The sequence below is a fragment of the Mustela nivalis genome (genome assembly GCF_964662115.1).
Source record: "Mustela nivalis genome assembly, chromosome: 3".
Classification (NCBI taxonomy): Eukaryota; Metazoa; Chordata; class Mammalia; order Carnivora; family Mustelidae; genus Mustela; species Mustela nivalis.
In genome coordinates this window covers 104,777,114-104,793,461 of record NC_139022.1, presented here as the reverse complement: position 1 = coordinate 104,793,461, position 16,348 = coordinate 104,777,114, and the positions used below count along the sequence as shown (strand labels likewise).

Here is a 16,348-nt window from a genome sequence, read left to right as displayed (position 1 = left end):
TATTTTGTTTTGAAATGTAGCCTGCTATTATAAATAATGGATTCAATCATATTTGCATTTATTTTTACATAATTTTAGAAGATTATATGTGCTATTTTGTAGCCTTTTTTTTTTTTTTTAGATTTTTTTGAGAGAGAGAGAGAGTGAGGGGAGGGTCAGAGGGAGAGAATGCAAACTCTGCTGAGCATGCAGCCTGATGTGGGGCTGTGTCACAATCCAAAATGGATTTCACAACCCATGAGATCACGATCCCAGCAAAAACCAAGAGTTGGATGCTCAACTGACTGAGCCACCCAGGTGTCCCCCTGCAGCTTAGGTAAAAAACCAAAAACCTATCAAGGGATATACATTTTTTCTTTTTCTTTTTTTTTTTTTAAGATTTTATTTATTTGACAGAGATCACAAGTAGAGAGGGAGACAGATTGAGAGAGAGGGACGCAGGCTCCCTGCTGAGCAGAGAGCCCGATGAGGGACTCGATCTCAGGACGCTGAGATCATGACCTGAGCCGAAGGCAACGGTCTAACCCACTGAGCCACCCAGGCACCCTACATTTTTTCAAAAAGATTTTTTATTTACTTATTTGACAGAGATCACAAGTAGGCAGAAAGGCAGGCAGAGAGAGGAAGGCAAGCAGGCTCCCTGCTGAGCAGAGAGCCTGATGTAGGGCTCCATCCCAGGACCCTGGGATCGGGGACCTGAGCTAAAGGCAGAGGCTTTAACCCAGTGAGCCACCCAGGCGCCCAGGATATACATTTTTTTTTTTAAGATTTTATTTATTTGAGAGCGCATGAACTAAGGAGGAAGAGAAGAAGAAAAAGCAGACTCCCCAGTGAGGAGGGAGCCCCATGTGGGACTGGATCCCAAGGACCCTGGAATCATGGCCTGAGCCACCCAGGCAACCGGGATATATATGTATCTTTTAAATAACTAATGTTTTATTTTGTTACACCATAATTAATCTGACCAATTCTGTATTGATAGGCTATTTGTTGTTTTTTTTTTTTAATGATTTTATTTATTTATTTATTTGACAGAGATCACAAGCAGGCAGAGAGACAGACAGGAGGAAGCAGGCTCCCCGCCAAGCAGAGAGCCCAATGCGGGACTCGATTCCAGGACCCTGAGATCACGATCGAGCCAAAGGCAGAGGCTTAATCCACTGAGCCACCCAGGTGTCCCAGCTATTTGTTTCTATGAAAGCCTTACACGTCCCTACATCAAATTCCTATACATGGAGTGTTGGGAGTCAGAAGATCTGCCCATTTTACATTTTGATAAAAAGTCTGCAGGAATGGGGTACCTGGCTGGCTCAGTTGGTAGAGCATGGGACTCCTAATCTTAGGGTCCTGAGTTCAAGGCCCACATTGGGCAAGGATCCTACTTAAAAGATTAAAAAGTCTGCAAGAGGGACGCCTGGGTGGCTCAGTTGGTTGAGCAGCTGCCTTCGGCTCAGGTCATGATCCCAGCGTCCTGGGATCGAGTCCCACATCGGGCTCCTTGCTCCGCAGGGAGCCTGCTTCTCCCTCTGACTCTGCCTTCCACTGTGTCTGCCTGTGCTCGCTCTCGCTCGCTCTCTCTCTGACAAATAAATCTTTAAAAAAAAAAAAAAAAGTCTGCAAGAAGTTGGTAGTTTAGACTGGGAGCTTATTCACAACCATCCTGGGCCTTCAATACTATCCTCTCTCTTCTGATTCCTACTTCAACTTCCATCTCAAGTTAGGATTCATTTTGCTAACTGAACCAAACAAGGATTTTTGGAGTGTCTTTAAACTGGATCTCTAATGGTCCTATTGAAGTGTTTGTCCTCTGCTCTAACGGCACTTTCCGTTCACAGACCATCACCACCACCACTGTTCATATATAGCATGAACATTATGAACTCCATTTTGCAAATGAGCAGAGGGTTCTTGGAAGGAAGGATAGCCAGAGGATACCAAGGAAGTACTCTGGGGCCCATCAAGCTTTCTCAACCACAATGGTGAACTCTGTGAGCTGGGAATGGCATTTGAACTATATACCGATTTTTTTCCTTTAAGTTCTGTCCCTAAGGTGGAGCTTGAACTCACAACCCCAAGACCAGGAGTTTCATGTTCTACCAGTTGAGCCCGTCAGGCATCATAGAAATTGGGATCTTAACCCCTTTGAGAAAACAGTGCAAGCCTTTGAATAGTTCAGATGAAAACAAACCAAGGGGGACTCCTGGCTTGCTCAGTTAAGTGTCTGTCTGCCTTTGGCTCAGGTCATGATCCCAAGGTCCTGGGCTTGAGCCCCACATTTGGCTTTCTGCTCAGCAGGGAGTCTGCTTCTCCCTCTGCCCCTGCTCCTGCTCTCTCTCACATACTCTAACAAATAAATAAAATTTTTAAAAAAAAATACAAAAACAAAAAAACAGGAATGGGGCGCCTGGGTGGCTCTGTCAGTTGGGCATCTGACTCTTGGTTTTAGCTCAGGTCCTGTCTCATGGGTCATGGGATCAACTCTGAGTTGGGCTCCACACTCAGTAGGGAATCTGGTTGAAGATTCTCTTCCTCTGCCCTTACCCCGCACATGTGCATGCTCTCTAATAAGTCTCAAAAACAAACACCAGAATTTATCAAAGATTTTTTCAATGTAATCAAGTAGTTTCCTAAGTCACAAATTCTACTCTTTTCATGATTAGTTTCTGGGTCAACTACAGATAATATGAACACCCTTTTGATTTTGTTTTCCTCCCTCCTCCTGTTTATGCCTTTTCCAGCCTCAGGTTGATAGTTAATCTTTCAGGTTCCTTGGATGAATCATACTCTGCAGACCTGTAAAACAGCACCATCTCCTTCCTCCAAGAACTTTTGCTCAGCAAGCAACAAAGCCAAATCCTTCCTCCCAGTTTAGGCTACAGATCTGAAAATGTGGCCAAAGAGGTTCACTCAGGGGCTATGGCAGAACAAATGTGTTCTCACTTCTTTGGGCCTTTGGAAAACCTAACTAAAGCAGATTTTTTTTTTTTTTAAAGCAGACTTTCAATGAATGAAATGGATCTAAAGATGAGTAGCCCTCTTCTAGATTCCTTCCCATGGAGAGAACCACTTTCCTTAGTTTCAGTAGATACTAAAAGCATGTTTGTTGTTTTTTTTAAGTAAGCTCTACATCCAGTGTGGAGCTTGAACTCATGACCCCAGGATCAAGAGTTGCAAGCTCTACCAACTGACCCAGCCAGGTGCCTCTTATGTGCTTTTTAATATTCAATTTTACCAGAGTAAAAAGGTAAATCTCACTCCCTCATTTTCCTTCCCCAAAGGCATGAAATGACTTTTTGTGTGTCCTCTTTCAAATATAGTGTATATATACTCAAACATCCAAATCTTCTTACACATAGTATACACCATACTTTGATTATTATCAGTAAAATACATATATTGAGTCTTGCCAATGATGACTGTAAGGATTAAAGTAATGCATGGTGGGGGGGGCAATGCATTCAGGATCATGAACTAGGAAGCTCCTGGACCCTGCAGTCCCACCCTTCTATACTATCTCTGGACAGGATATTTCTTTCCTTACCCACAAAGAAGCTTCCATAGGCTGCCTGGGAACCAAATATTCACAATTTGTGACTGTGTGTACAGATCTAGCTTCAGAAAATGTGTGCCTGAACGTGTCTGAATGCAGGTAGTGTATAGATCATATCCTGTGAATGTCTTATTGTTTCCCTATAATGTGTCTTTGTCAGGGTCTCTGGATGTCACTGAGTGCGTGTCACTGTTTGTTTGACACTATATACCATGTTTGGTGTGTGTGTGTGTGTTAATGCGCTGTCATTATCAAGACGTTCCTGTTTGGTGTTAATGTATTTTAGATACCGTTGCGATCCATATTCTTCAACCCCCAGCTCCCTCACTCACTACATGCCAACATTTTTTGAAGGATGGGTGGGTGTCGGGGCACAAGCTCGCCCGGCACCAGTCTCCAGATAGAACGCAGCAGGACTTCCAGTATACCCCGCATCCGCCAGGCATGCAGGAGAAGCCTTTGCGCACGCATAAGCGTGCAGCCTGGGATACGAAGAAAACCTTGGGCTCGCGCGTTCTCTTGCGCGCTCTCTAGTGGCCTCAGAGGGCAGCGCTGCCAGAACGAGGGGCGGAGCCGACACGGCGGAAGTGAAGTCACTTCCGGGCTGGGGTGTTTGTTTGGACTGGAGAAGGGAGGCGGCGGGCGAAGCGCGCGTCGAGCGGGGGAGCGGCGCTGCCTGTGGAGATCCGCGGAGGCCGACCGGATTCGTTGGCTGCCGTCCCCGCTGCCGTGCACTGGGTGAGGGGTTCCCTCGGGCAGAGCGACCAGAAGGGTGCGGCGACCCCAGCGGTCGAGGGACAGCACCTCGGCAACGGTTAAGGGGCCTGGAGGGGCCCCCGGGTTGTTCGCCACCAAGCCTCATATGGCTTCCTTTATTCCTTGCACCTTTAATCGCGTTGAGGGATGAACTGGGACCGACTTAGACTCTTTCTTCTTTGAGAAATGGCCGTCGCTTTTTTTCTCATTGTCATTATTATTTATGATTTGGATCTCGCAGCACTCTATCCGGGTCTTCGGTGGCGCGCGAGGGTTGCCGGGATAGCACTTTCTCATGCCCACCCCCCCACACTTTCTTCACCTCCTCCCTGGTCCCCTTTTCCCCTGCCCCCCACTGCCGCTTCGGCAACAAAGCTCATTGTTTCTCCCCAGTTTACGCCTGCGCGTCGCCACGCGCAGCTCCTAGTTGCTGCGCTTGCGCGCTGCTCCCGAAGCTTGGGCGGGGGAAGAGAAAGGGGCAAAGAGACTGGCGGGCTGGCGAGCGTCCTAGGGGAGCATTATGCGACCGTCCACGGGCCAGTACCTTTCTGATCGATTTTCTTCCGTTTCTTCACTGTCACTTACTCCTTATTTTAGTTACATTGTTTCTCATGCTCAGGATAGGGGGGGCCGGACTCCTGCTCCGGGAGGGTTGTGAGCCAGATAACTTTAAGGGCCGATCCAGTTCGTATTCTTGGATTCTGCTTCTCTTAATTTCCCTTCCACTATGTGCTTACTCCCCACTACCACAAAAATTACGTGGCTTGTGGTGAACTTTGTTTTTTCAAAAATATTTGTTGAAGCAGCCAGCAGTTTGATTTTCTGGTGACTCAGAAAGGGACCTTTTCTGCTTCTTTAGTTGTCTCGCTTTCCCTAATTTTGCAGCCCCGTCACCTCACCGAAACCTCAAACTCTAGAAGAAATTTGGCTTCTAATTTGCCGTGGGAAAAAAGTCTTAACAGCTGACAGCTTTTGACATTTATTTCAACAGAAGACACGTTTTCGTGTGCTGGCTAATATTGTAGTCTTGTGGCATGATTTTGCACAGATTGCAGTTGAGCGGGTGTTGGTCTGCATTTTCTTCAAAATAGCCTTTGAAATTTCAACGGCTGCAGGTTATGTTTGGAAATAAGAAAAGGGCCTATGGATTTATGTTTTTTAAAGATTTTATTTATTTAATAGGTAGAGATCACAAGTAGGCAGAGAGGCAGGCAGAGAGAGAGAGAGAGAGGAGGAAGCAGGCTCCGTACTTAGCGGAGATGCTCGATGTGGGGCTCCATCCCAGGATCCCGGGGTCATGACCCAAGCTGAAGGCAGAGGCTTTAACCCACTGAGACACCCAGGCGCCCTTGGGTCTATGGATTCTTTTTTTTTTTTTTTTTTTTAACTTTTTTAAAGATTTTATTTATTTATTTGACAGACAGAGATCACAAGTAGGCAGAGAGGCAGGCACAGAGAGAGGAGGAAGCCGGCTCCCGGCTGAGCAGAGAGCCCAGTTCAGGGCTCGATCCCAGGACCCTGGGATCATGACCTGAGCCGAAGGCAGAGGCTTTAACCCACTGAGCCACCCAGGCGCCCCGGGTCTATGGATTTTTAATGTGATTCCTGGTGTTGGTTTGTACTTCTGATTCCCGTATGTAAAAGGATATTTGGAGCAAATTAGCTTGTTTATGCTACTTGTTAATTGTGAATTTGTACAAAACTTAATCTTTTCTCACGAAAAAGTGTCTACGACAAATAAAGATAGGTGACTTTCCAAAAATGACAGCCTATTTATCTCTTTCTTTAAGGGATGGGTGTTAGGCAATGGAAACTCCCTGTGATGGTTAAAAGCTTGAGAGCTGGGAGGATTTTATTATAATATATTGCATGTTGCTGTTAAGGAGCTCCAATTGAGGTAGATGATCTCTAACCTCTTAAGAACAGAGTAAGTTTATAGTAGGCTTTTCCTTAAGTAGGCACGGTACACCTTATTCAGGTTTACCCCTTTTATAACTCTAGAGAGTAATGCTCCAGTTTCAATAGAAAATGTAAACATAAAAATCTGTTAGCATAGCAATTTCATGGACATTGTGAGCATTGAAAGAAAGTAGAAAATAAGTACTCAGCCTCCTTCCTTTTGTGCTCTTATATGTTCTTGTAATTTACAACCTTATTCATTATAACCTATGGAATAGGTAGAGGAAATTTTATCTTGCCCATTTTGAAATTGAGGAAATAGAGTATTGAAAGATTATTTGATTGAAAGATTGAAAGATTATTTTATTAGGCACATATTTCTATAGCACTTAGTAATACCAGTCATTGTTCTAAGTGCTTTTACAGGTATTTAATCTTCACCTTCTTTTGGTGGTAAGTACTGTTGTAAAATAAAGATAACAGTTAATAGGTGTGAATTAACTTGTTCACTGTTAACACAGCTGGTAAGAACTGGAATTCAGACCCAAGTAGTCTAGAGATATGTGCTCTTAACCATTTTACCGTGCTGCTTGTGGTTTAGTGACATACTCAGGATCCTCTAGGTGGTTTGTGGCGTATGATAGATTAGGACCCAATCCAAGACTAAAGTTATCCAAGTGATCCCTTTGCGATCTGGACCACCCTGTTGCATTAGTAATTTGCATTTGATATAGCCTGAGGTTCAGTTATAGTTCCTTTCGTTCTAAATTTCCTTAATGTTTAGAGCAGTGTTGTCCCAGTTAGATAACTGCTAATGGCACATATGTCCATTGAGCGCTTGAAATGTGGCAGGTGCAACTAAAGAACTAAATTTTTTATTTTACTCAATTCTAATTGGTTTAGATTTAAGTAGCCATATGTAGCTATTGGCCACATATTGAATAGTGCTGGTTCAGAGGTTTGAATTGTTTCTGCTTTTTTTTGTTGTTAACTTTTATTTTTGCGTTTTTACATTTATTGATTCTTTGTGTTTTTTTGGGGGGGTTGACTTTTTTTGAGAGAGCAAGGGGTGGAGGGGGGTCAGTCAAGAGGAGGGGGAAAGGGAAAGAGAATTTTTTTTTTTTAAGATTTTATTTATTCATTTGAGAGAAAGAGAGAGAACAAGCAGAGGAGAAGCAGACTTCGCTGAGTAGGGACCCCGACCCGGGGCTTGATTCCAGGACTCAGAGATCATGACTTGAGCAGAAGGCAGACACTTAACCATCTGAGCCATCCAGGCGCCTTGGGAAAGGAGTATCTTAAGCAGGCTCCACACCCAGCTGCAGAGCCCAGGTAGGGCTGGCGCTCATGACCCTGGGATCATGACTTGAGCCAAAATCAAAGAGTCAGATGCTTAACCAACTGAGCTATCCAGCCCCATCTGCTTATATTTTATATCAGTTTTTATAAATAAGGATGGTATTTCTCATGTGCTTTGAGCTTTTATCAGCAGTGATGATAGGTAGTGCTTGAGCCATCCTTACTCTCACCAGATCACCTTCATTACACTAGTTGAGGATTAAAGTCCTCATTCTGTATTGTTGTTTCACTTCTACAGGTTTTTTAACATGTGATTTTTTTTTTTTAACCTTATACCTTGCTCCAGCAACCTTTAATTGCTCGAAATGTTTAATAAGCACCAAAATAGGTAATAGTGTCGTGTGCCAGGCTCTGTACCTAGGTACTATTATTATTTTCCACATGATAGGGAATCTGAGACAGAGAGGGGTTAAAACTTGCCTTTGGGTTCCAGAGCCCCTGCTTTTAATCATTAGTGTATACTGCCAAACATTAAAACAGAAAATTCAGTACTGCTTACAAATTTAAATGGAAAACAAGCTGAAGCAGAAGTTTCTTTATCCTCTCTAACTTTTGGAGAGACAACTAATTATGATAATAATGTGTATGCAAATAATGTTAAGGAATAACAGTAGTTCAAAATAGAGTACATAGGATAAGAAAAGGTGTAGAATCAGCTTTTTTTTTTTTAAAGAAAAAAATCAATTTTTTTCTTTAAGATTTTATTTATTTGAGAGAGTGAGAGAGAATGAGCAGGAGGAGGGGTAGAGGGAGAGGGACAAGCAGACTCCCTGCTGAGTGTTGAGCCTAAATCAGGGCTTGATCCCAGGACCTGGAAATCCTGACCTGAGCCAAAACTAAGACTTGGGCCCTTAACCGACTGAACCACCCAGGCGCACCCCTCTGTTTGAATTTCAATGAAAATTCTTAAGAGATGAAACTAATAAAGTTTCTAAAACTGAAATGATTAAAAAAAAACCTGAAATGAGGGCGCCTGGGTGGCTCAGTGGATTAAGCCGCTGCCTTCGGCTCGGGTCATGATCTCAGGGTCCTGGGATCGAGTCCCGCATCGGGCTCTCTGCTCAGCGGGGAGCTTGCTTCCCTCTCTCTCTCTCTCTGGCTGCCTTTCTGTCTACTTGTGATTTCTCTCTGTCAAATAAATAAATCTTTAAAAAAAAAAAAACCTGAAATGATATCCACATTTTAAAATTTTATAGAAACCATTATGTGGAAGAGGCATTTTGGAAGAAAATAAACAGCTGAATATGTGAGCTTGTGGATTGAAAGCACTAGACAGCATTAATAGGAAAAAAACCTGCTCTCACCTAATCAGAATCTGATGAAATCTCTGAGTTTTAGTGTTAGGCTCTCATTAGACTCCCACCTAAACAGGATCTTTACAAAAGAAAGAATAAAACAGTGAAAGCTGCAATATTTGCAGAAAATAGAAAAGACAGGTGTAAATCTACCCCATTTAATAATTTTATTCAAATATGAAAGCAAAAGGTACTTTCAGACCTGTAGTAGCTGAGAAATAAGTATCTTCAGGTGCCCGGGTGGCTCAGTTGGTTAAGCAGCTGCCTTTGGCTCAGGTCCATGGAGAGTCTCCTTCTCCCTCTGACCTTCTCCCCTCTCATGCTCTCTCTCACTGTATCTCCCTCAAATAAATAAAATCTTTAAAAAAAAAAAAGAAAAAATAAAAATATTTTCGGGTAACCCTTCCCTTTTTAAAGATTTTATTTCTTTATTTGACAGAGCAAGAGTGCATAAGCAGGCAGAGCAGCAGAGGGAGAGGGAGAAGCAGGCTTCCCCCTGAGCAGGGACCCCGATATGGGACTCAGTCCCAGGACACTGGGATCATGACCTGAGCTGAAGGCAAAAGCTTAACAACTGAGCCACCCAAGCACCCCAAGATTTCTTTCTTTCTTTTTTTTTTTTTTTAATTTGAAAGAGAGAGCATGCATGCCCAAAAGCAGGCAGAGGGAGAAGCACACTCCTGCTGAGCCAGGGAGCCAGATGTGGAACTCAATTCCAGGACTCTGGAATCCTGAGCTGAAGGCAGATGCCTAACCAGCTGAGCCTGTGTGTCCCTCAAAATGATAAATTTCTATGAGCTGGGTCAAGTAATCTAACTCTTTATAGTAGAGAACTTGAATATACCACTTGAAGAATTTAACAGATGAAGTAAAAAAGATAGTATCTGCATGCGTGCACGCGTGTGTGTGTGTACAACTGTACCTTAGAAATAGAAATCACACATTTTTCTGTTTATGCCTAAGGGACATTTTGCAATGTCTGCATTTGTCTGCAAACAAAACTATATATAATAAATCCCCAAAAGTGAAGGTTTTTCTGGCTGCATTTTATAACATAATGAAATTAAACTAGAAATCAGGATACCAAAGTATAGAACCTTAATCATTTGGAAATTTAAAAAATATTCTTCCAAATAATCTCTGGCTGTTTACAAATTAAATAATTTGTAATTACCTAAGACTGATAAGAACTTAAATTCTGTGTACATAGGAAATTTAGGAAGAATTTTTATTAAATGAAAAGTTTAAAATAAGCATGTTTGTCACCTTGAAAAACAGTAACAAATTGGTTGAAATTAAGTAGAGAGGAAGGGAGGGAAAACAAAGTGAAAAAAATTAATAAGATAAGTAGGAAAAATAAGTGAAATTAGAGGTTTTGTTTATTGGAAGTTGAATTTTTAATAAGTCATCCATTCAAGACTCAAAAGATGTGACAAAATATCTCTTGCCACCTCATTATCCCAGTAGGCAATGAGTAGTATAGTTTTTTTTTTTTTTAAGATTTTATTTATTTATTTGACAGAGAGAAATCACAAGTAGATGGAGAGGCAGGCAGAGAGAGAGAGAGGGAAGCAGGCTCCCTGCTGAGCAGAGAACCCGATGCAGGACTCGATCCCAGGACCCTGAGATCATGACCTGAGCCGAAGGCAGCTGCTTAACCCACTGAGCCACCCAGGCGTCCCGAGTAGTATAGTTCTTATTGAGCCTAGAATTCATTGCACTTAACTTATTTAATGTACACAGCAGAGTGATTTTTAAGGTAGTCACAGAGTTGTAAATCCCATCACCACAATCAATTTTAGAAACCTTGTTACCCCTTAGCTTTCATATAATATGTAGTGCTTTGTGACAGGTTTCTTAAGCTTTGGCATAATGTTTTCTTTTTTATTAAAGATGTTATTTGAGGGCGCCTGGGTGGCTCAGTGGGTTAAGCCGCTGCCTTCGGCTCAGGTCATGATCTCAGGGTCCTGGGATGGAGTCCCGCATTGGGCTCTCTGCTCAGCAGGGAACCTGCTTCCCCCTCTCTCTCTCTGCCTGCCTCTCTGCCTACTTGTAATCTCTCTGTCAAATAAATAAATAAAATCTTAAAAAAAAAAAAAAGATGTTATTTGAGAGAGAGTGTGCTACAGCTCACAAGAAAGGCGGGGCAGAGGGAAAGGGGGGGATGCAGACTCCCTGCTGACCTGGGAGTCTGACTCAGAGCTCCATCCCAGGACCCCATCACAGTTGAGCCACCCAAGCACCCCTAGCATAATGTTTTCAGTGTTCATCTATGTTATAGCATGTATTAAGTATTTCATTTGTTTCTATTATTGAATAATACTCTGTTGTATGACATACCATATGGTATAAGTTGGTGGACTACTGGGTTTTATTCACTTTTTGACTAATATGAATAATACTGCTGTGAACATTTGTGTACAAGTTTTGTGTAGGTATGTATTTTCATTTTTCTTGGGTATATATTTAGGACTGTAATTGCTGGGTTCCATGTTTAATTTTTTTTTTTTTTTAAAGATTTTTTATTTTATTTATTTGTCATAGAGAGAGAAGTGAGAGCAAGCATAGGCAGACAGAGTGGCAGGCAGAGGCAGAGGGAGAAGCAGGCTCCCTGCCAAGCAAGGAGCCCGATGTGGGACTCGATCCCAGGACGCTGGGATCATGACCTGAGCTGAAGGCAGCGGCTTAACCCACTGAGCCACCCAGGCGTCCCCATGTTTAATCTTTTGAGGCACTGCCAGACTTTTTCAAAGGAGCTGCATCATTTTAACATTCCCATCAGCAGTAAATGTTCCATTTTCTTCTCATTTTCACCAGTACTTGTTCATATCTTTTTTATTATAGCCGTTTTAGTGTAAAGTGGTATCTCGTGATTTTGAGTTACATTTCCCCCATTGTCAGTGATACTGAGCATCTTTTCATGTATTTATTGGCCATTTGTATGTTCTTTTTTAAAGATTTTTTAGTTTTTAGAGAGCATGTTTACACATTTTCTCAAATCTTTTAAAGTTCTACTTCACTCTAGGAATTTCTATTTTACTTTCATGTTAACACTTTATTTTTTTAAAAAATATTTATTTATTTGACAGAGATCACAAGTAGGCAGAGAGAGGGAGGAAGCAGTCTCCCTGCTGAGCAGAGAGCCTGATGTGGGGCTGCATCCCAGGACCCTGGGATCACGACCTGAGCCAAAGGCAGATGCTTAACCCACTGAGCCACCCAGGCGCCCCGGTGCATTTTTTTTTTTTTTTAAGATTTTTATTTATTTGAGAGAGGAAGAGTGAGCAAGAGAGCACAAGTAGGGGGATTAGCAAAGGGAGAGAGAGAAGCAGGGTCTCCCCACTGAGCAGGGAGGCCGAAGCAGGACTCGATCCCAGGACCCTGGAATCATGACCTGAGCCAAAGGCAAATGCCTAACCGACTGAGCCACCCAGGTGCCCCAATACTTCAGTGCTTTTAAAAGTTTTTTTAAGGGGCACTTGGGTGGCTCAGTGGGTTAAAACCTCTGCCTTCAGCTCCTGGTCCTGCATTGGGCTCTCTGCTCAGCGGGGAACCTGCTTCCCCCCTCTCTCTCTGCCTACTTGTGATCTCTATCTGTCAAATAAATAAATAAAACCTTTAAAAAAATAAAAGTTTTTTAAAAACTATGTCATGGCAGCACTTCTTTTTCATTTTTATTTTCTAGATTAATTATTTCAGAGAGAGAGTGCCTGAGTGTGGGGAGGGGCAGAGGGGAAGCAGATTCCTTGCTGAGTACGGAGCCCAGTGTGAGGTTTGATCCCAGGACCCTGGGATCAGGACCAGAGCCAAAGGCAGACATTTACCCAGCTGAACCACCCATACACACCTAAGCAAAAAAAAAGATACAGAGAAAATGACAATGGCACAATCTTAAAACTTGGTGAATATAGATGAAAGGTAGAAAGTGTTTATTGGATTATTCTAAAACTTTCCTATAGGTTTAAGATTTTTCAAAATAGTTGAAGATGAAACTATATACATTATACAATTACAGAATAAGTATTCTAGAAACACAGTGTAAGTGGGAATTTAATTATAGTAAGCTTGGGAAATAAATAAGCTTTGGTTATTGGTTATTTGGTTAGTGATGTGTGATCTATTCATATGGGGGAAATACAGATCCTTAACATCATACTTAGGGTCTCATGTGAATTAAAGATTCATATGTAAAAAAAGTGACACTGTAACAATAGAGAAAATGTAGAAAATAAAACCACATGGTAGGAAAAGGCTTCTTAAGCAAGACAAGCATATCCCAGAAGGTGTAAAGGAAAACAGTGAGATTCTACTTGAGTCTAATTGCAAAACTAAAATATATTATGTCCAGAACTGTGGAAGATAAAGAAATGGGAGCATTCAGTATATTACAGGACAGTATATTACAGGTCCATTACCACATTTGTGGTAAATAATTTGGTCCCCCCCCCCCCCATGAATGTAAAAGTTACAGATGCAGGTGGCTTTTGACTTTTGACTTGGTTATTCCCACTTAAGAAAACGTAGAACACAGCATACATAGAAAAGGATATGTCTGCTACGGTGATTGAAGCAGGATTGTTTGTAGCCAAAAAAACCTAGGAATGTGGATACGCATCAGAGGCGGAAGTAGTTGAGTAATTGGTGCTGCTCCATCCATTAAGAAGGACATAATAGGGGCTCCTGGGTGGCTCAGTCGTTAAGCATCTGCCTTCGGCTCAGGTCATGATCTCAGGGTCCTGGGATCGAGCCCCACGTTGGGCTCCCTGCTCGGTGGGGAGCCTGCCTCTCCCTCTGCCTCTTCTGCACTGCCTGCTTATGCTCTCTCGCTTTCTCTGTCAAATAAAATCTTTTTGTTTTTTTTTAAAGGCGAGATACACTTGTACACCTTGACTAGTATGGATTTTTTATTTTTAAGACTTTATTTATTTGCCAGACAGAGATCACAAGTAGGCAGAGAGGCAGGCAGAGAGAGAGGAAGGGAAGCAGTCTGCCCAGTGAGCAGAGTCCGATGCAGGGCTCAATTCCAGGACCCTGGGATCATGATCTGAGCTGAAAGCAGAGGCTTTAACCGACTGAGCCACTCAGTCGCCCCTTTTCTTTTCTTTTTTTTTTTTTTTTTAAGATTATTTTAGAGCGTGAGAAAGGATGAGCCAGGGGAGGGCAGAGGCAGGGGGAGAGAGAGAATCCTTAAGCAGACACATCACTGAGCATGGACCGTGACCTGAGCTGAAACCAAGAGTCTGACACTTAACCGACTCAGCCACCCAGACACCTGGGTATGTTACTTTAAGAATTGGTCAGTTGGATGAACGTGTGCCTTCATCTCAGGTCATGATCCCAGAGTCCTGGGATCGAGCCCCACATGGGGCCCCCTTTTTAGCGGGAAGCCAGCTTCTCCCTCTCCCACTACCGTGCTTGTGTTCCCTCTCTCATGTCTCTCTGTGTCAAATAAATAAAATCTTCCCCCCAAATTTTTTTTTTAAATTTTTATTAAGATTTATTTATTTACTTACTTGAGAAGGAACCACAGTGCACTTGTGAGAGAAGGGGCAGAGGGACAGAATCTTCAAGCATACTCCCTGCTGAGCCTGGGGCTCCATACCACTTCTCATGAAATTGTGACCTGAGCTGAAACCAAGAGTCTGATGCTTAACTGACTGAGCCACCCGGGCACACCTAAGGTTCTATGTGTACCCGAAGTGGGGCTTCAGTTCATGACCCCAAGATTGAGAGTCTGGTGCACTGTTTTTTTTTTTTTTTTTTTTTTTTTAAAGATTTTATTTATTTATCAGAGAGAGAGTGAGCACAGGCAGACAGAATGGCAGGCAGAGGCAGAGGGAGAAGCAGGCTCCCCGCTGAGCAAGGAGCCCGATGTGGGACTCGATCCCAGGACGCTGGGATCATGACCTGAGCCGAAGGCAGCTGCTTAACCAACTGAGCCACCCAGGCGTCCCGAGGTGCACTGTTGACTGAGCCAGCTAGGTGCCCCATTTCTGCCAGTTTTAAATAGATTGAAGCATGAGCAAAAACAAGATAGCAACAGATTGGTATGGTTTTGTTTCCAGTTGTTTCTTTACTGTATTTGTCAAGTCATTATCTACTTTGTGTCCTGAGACATCACTCAAGCAAATGAGGTACTTTTGTGTTCCAGCTTTCTTAGGTTTCTGGTTTGGGAGAAAAGCTTTTTCTTAGCTAGAGGAGCTTGGAACTCATGGACTCTTTGGAGTCTTAAAAGTGTTTCTGGCTGCCTTCAGATGGGATGATGATATTTGACAGCTATATACTCTTTGTATTTAAAAAGATATTTTTAAGATTTTATTTATTTGACAGGCAGAGATCACAAGTAGGTAGAGAGGCAGGCTGGGGGGTGGGGAGGTAGGCTCCCTGCTGAGCATAGAGCCCCATGCGGGGCTCCAGGGCTTGAGGGATCCCAGGACTCTGGGATCATGACCTAAGCTGAAGGTGGAGGCTTTAACCCACTGAGCCACCCGGGCGCGCCCCATACTGTTTATATTTTTAAAGTTATTTTCCTAGTCATCACCTTAGTTTGTGACATCAAGTTTGAACTAGTATCAGCTTAGTTTCAAGAGTACACGAAAACTTCTTTCATGTAGCACTGTATCCTCCTCCCGCTGCCTTATGTTATTGTCACAAAATATATCTTTATACATTGTGTGTCCATTAACATAGATACCTAATTTTTGTTCTGTGTATTTGTCTTTTAAATCACATAGAGAAAAGGGAGTTAAAAGTCAAAAGTACATTATTACTGATTTCCATATTGTGTAGTTACTTTTACCAGTGTTCTTTATTTCTTCAGGTGAATTCAAGTTAGTGTGTAGTATACTTGTTTCAGCCTGAAGGACTCACTTTAGCTTTTCTTATAGGACAGGTCTACTGGTGATGCATGTTCTCTCTTTTTAAGATTAGGTATTTATTTATTTATTTATTTATTTTTAAAAGATTTTATTTTATTTATTTGACAGACAGAGATCACAAGTAGGCAGAGAGGGAGAGAGGAGGAAGCAGGCTTACTGTTGAGCAGAAAGACCAATGCGGGGTTCAATCCCAGGACCCTGACATCATAACCTGAACTGAAGGCAGAGGCTTTAACCACTGAGCCACCCAGGTGCCCCAGGATTAGGTATTTATTTGAGAGAGAGAGAACATGATAATGTATGGGTGGTGAGGGTTGGGGGCAAAGGGAGAGGGAGAAGCAGATTCCCTGCTGAGCAGGGAGCCCACATGGGACTGGATCCCAGGACCCTGACACCATGACCTGAGCTGAAGGCAGACACTTATCCCACTGAGCCACCCAGGTGCCTCTCTCATTTTTTTACATACTTGGGAATGTCTTAATTTCTCCTTAAAATTTTTTAAAGAGTTTGATTTATTTATTTGTCAGCGCAAGCAGGGGGAGCAACAGGCAAAGGGAGAAGCAGACTCACCACTGAGTACGGAGCCCAAGCAGGACTCAATCCCTGGACCC

General features: G+C 42.8%; 1 protein-coding gene and 1 long non-coding RNA gene across 2 annotated transcripts in view; one reads left to right on the top strand and one right to left on the bottom strand.

Annotated features, from left to right (window-relative positions):
* The first annotated feature begins 4,119 nt into the window (after positions 1–4,119).
* The window catches only part of PAIP2 (poly(A) binding protein interacting protein 2), a 26,852-nt gene continuing 14,623 nt past the window's right edge, over positions 4,120–16,348 (top strand). The window contains exon 1 of the mRNA XM_082725612.1: positions 4,120–4,288. The gene's annotated coding sequence lies outside the window, so the exon portion shown is untranslated. The remainder of the gene's footprint in view (positions 4,289–16,348) is intronic.
* LOC309862121 lies at positions 4,288–10,780 on the bottom strand. Its single transcript, XR_014310309.1, has 3 exons — positions 8,728–10,780; positions 8,433–8,522; positions 4,288–8,350 (listed from the first exon to the last, which is right to left on the bottom strand). It is a non-coding gene; the product is annotated as an uncharacterized lncRNA (long non-coding RNA).